Genomic DNA, 3921 nt, shown 5'->3' with positions numbered 1-3921 from the left:
TGTCGTCAGATCAAGACAAATCAACGATGTCACATGCTTATAAGTCAGAGTCATTAGATCAAGGCAAGATCGATGAATCTCAGATGCGATGTCAAACTTTTTGTTTGACACCGGTGTCAAAAGATCTTGCCCCATATATATAGGGTTTATCTTTTGTCATGTCACGTGACATAAAATCATGTCATGTCACCCCAAAACTATGTCGATTTGGGATTTAGGAAAATTATTGAAAGGCGTTTTGGTAAAATTTATATAATAAATAAACAAACAAAAATACCAAATATCCTTCATTAATTACCCTAACTCCCAAAATGATGTAATTTTGGGGAGACATGACAAACAATAAACACACACACACACACACACACGCATATATATATCCTAATCGTTGATTTCTACCAAACTAACGATTATAATTTATTGAGAATTAATAATTAATTAATAAGTGTAACCTAATAAATTACAACCGTTAGATTCACAAAATCAATGGTTAAAATTTGGTGTCAAAGGATTCTGCCCTATATAATTTATTGAGAATTAATAATTAATTAATAAGTGTAACCCAATAAATTACAACCGTTAGATTCAAAAAATCAATGGTTAAAATTTGGTGTCAAAGGATTCTGCCCCATATATAACACCTCGCATTTCTAAATTATATATTAATGTATTAAACATAGATTAAAGGGAGGGATTAGTTAAAATCCTGAAAGTCAAGTCAAAATACAAAGGAAGGGTAAAACGGTAATTAGCCAACACGCAATCTTAGGAAGGTAAAATTGAGTAAGAGGTCTCAAATGATAAAAAAAACCCTGGAAATGGATTCAGAACGAAAAATTGAGTGGTTAGGCAAGTTTCGAAAAATTTGGTGAATAACGGTTTTACCGGGTAAAAATACTGCGGTACAGTTGCACCATAAAACATGGCGATTGAGTTTTGAGCTCTAGGTTTGGATATAAGTTATAAATGGTATATAGGACTAGGAAATATGATTTCTGATGAAAATTGATGGAAATTAGTAAGCTTCGAGAAGCGTGCCCACGACGCGCGTAACAGCTTAAAACTGCAAATTCTCTGAACGACCGAAAAACTCCGGATTCATCTGATCAAGGGTAATTAAAGGACAATGGTTAATGTTAAAAATTAGAGTTTCTAAATAGGTTATGAAATTAGGGACGTTTAGTGGAATCGGAGGAAAATTCGAATAGGTTTGAAATCGCGTCAGGTGGCGTTGGGGCCCACCTCACTTAAGTCACTTAAGCCACATGTCCCTATTACTATTCATCATCACCTTCTCTCCTCCCTTCCATCAAGAACCCACGGCCCTTCCTCTCTCCATCCCCATTTCTTTCAAAATTTCTTTCTCCTCTAACTCACTCAAAACTCAACCAAATCAAGCAAAGTTTGTCTTGAAATTTGTTGGAAATCACGTCCCAAACACATTGGTGGTAGCCTTGAGCCATGAAACCCACTAGATTTTGAGAAATCCCTCCCCCAAACCTGCGACCTAGGTGTGAAGATTGCACTCATTGAGTTGTTTGATGCTCCAATGGTTTAGTATGTTGTGGAGGAGCCCTAGACCAACCTTTTGAGTAAGTTTTATCACATTTTATTGGTTGGATTTGTTTATGCAATTTCATGAACCCTAAAGGCTTTTTGTGTGATTGATGTAGTTAGAGAGCTCAAATGGAAAATGTGTATTAGATAAATATGTCTTAGAATGATATTTTGGAGTGTTGTATGTCATAAAATTTATTGGTGAAAATTGATGATAACTTAGGAAAAATTTGGATGAAATGCCATGACTTTGTGTTTGGCATTGTTGTTAGGATTGTGTAATTAAATGATTGGATGTTTATATGAGTTAATGGTAGGATGCTAGGATGTATTACATAGTTGAATTGAATGGAATAATCCTTGGTATAGGCCTAGGAAGATTTCGGCCAAAGAGGGGGAAAGAGGAATTTGATGTTGTGGAATTGTATGATTGATATATTGTGATGTTAAATGGTAATTAGAAGGGTTGTGTGATGATTTTATGCTTTGGAAACCAAAAGAAAAAATGGGTGGTTGTGTGAAATTGGAAATTTAACCTAGAGTGAAATTAATGGCAAAATGAGGTTGTAATGATGTTAAATGCAAATTGGCACCTAAAATGACATTGGTGTAGCCTTAGGATGCTTAAGAAAAATGAAAAGAAAATTTAGAAAAATAAATTTTGTTTTAACACATGAATGGTCGAACCTCACTTGTGGGGGGAGGAAAAATTGTCATTTTGTGACTTTGGTGGATTCACCGTATATTAATGATCTGTATATGGTCGTTGTAGGTTGCCTTACGCGAATTTGAATCCCGAACCGTGAGCTCGGTGGGTAGCCCTTGGTCCCGGACTAAAAGGAATTGTGGTAAGTATTTTGAATCATGCATTTATGCTTGATAATTGGCCTGAAATTGGTGAATGGAAATTAAATTGGGAATGTCCTATGTGTAGGCATTTCTGTTGTACCTAGCTCGGGGATTTATTGCTGTGGAGCTATGGAAAAGAGGATCATACAGGTAATCTCTTGGTACTGGGGTTTGATCCCCTTGTGTGTTCCACGATGCCCGTTGAGGGTAATGGTAGGAAGTGTATGTAAATAATATAGGATAACATGTTCATGCATATTGTATGTGTGGTGGTACATAGGATGTACCGTGTGTAAGAACTTGCACCGTTAATTAAGGAATTTAATTAATTAAATGTGAGAATTAGGAAATAATTCTATAATTGACCCTAATAATTATGATAAGGCTTAAATAATTATGGTAAGTGATTAAGAATGTTGAAAATCATTTTTCGGACGAAAAGTGCAGATACCGGTTCTGCTCCTCGGTATAAATACGTACCGATGAAGTATCCCGGAAAATTATAATAAGTGTATAAATATTCCAAGAATAATATATAGGACTTGTAAAACAAGTTTCAAGTGAAAATAATGAGAACTGGTGCCAGAACTGATACTGGCTATGTAAAAGCGCGTACCGGAAAGGTGTTGCGAAAAATAAAATAAAAATATGACAAATCTTAGAAAAATGAGTAGGTTCAGAATCCTAAGTTTGGGATTAAGATTCTAAGCGTAGTTATTAATGCTAATACTGTGTGATTAAATTAAGTGGCCTGTAAATAGACCCTTTCACACAACCCTGGGCTGATTCTCCAGCCTTTATGCGTGGGTTTTGGCTGTTGTGTGTGTGTCTTCATGCTTGACACCTTCTCCATGGCCTTTCTTGCTTGAAAAACTCTCAAGCCACCTCTTTTTCCATTGATTCTTCTCTTTTATACATTGTAAACACTTGGTAGAGTGGTTGTAAGGGAGAAGAGGGTGCCTTCTGAGTTGTTTTACCGTTGTTTGAGTGAGTGTTGGGGGCTGAGTTCTTGGGTTGAGGAGTGGGAGTCATTTCCTAGTTGTAGAAGCTTCAAGAAGTGACCTTTGAAGAGAAATGACCCATCTTGGGGTACCAATTTTGTGGACACTTAAAGTCAGAAGTTGGAGCTAATTTGTGAGCTCCAAGAGCCATCCCATTTCTATTTTGAGCCTTGGTGGTAAGCACCATCACTTTGATCATGAGTTTTAATGGGTAAAAGTGGAATCTTGACATGTTTAATAAGATAAACAAGTAACCAACGTGATAACTGACCTAGAGTTAAAGATGCATGTTTTAACGTTTAGAAGTGTTAAAAATGGAACCTTGGTAGGGATATCTCGCGAAATGCAGAAACTGCATTATGTCGCGAAATATCCGGATATTGATATCCAGACATGGGGTCTGTTGATATCCGAATATGGATATCCGGATATGCATACCGGATATGATATCCGGATATGCATACCCAGATATGTATATCTACATATGGACCCGACATATATCCGGATATTCTGG

This window comes from Gastrolobium bilobum, unplaced genomic scaffold (genome assembly GCF_033153095.1).
Source record: "Gastrolobium bilobum isolate Gb01-03AN ecotype WA unplaced genomic scaffold, APGP_CSIRO_Gbil_v1 utg16061, whole genome shotgun sequence".
NCBI lineage: Eukaryota > Viridiplantae > Streptophyta > Magnoliopsida > Fabales > Fabaceae > Gastrolobium > Gastrolobium bilobum.
Note: the sequence above shows the minus strand (reverse complement) of the source record.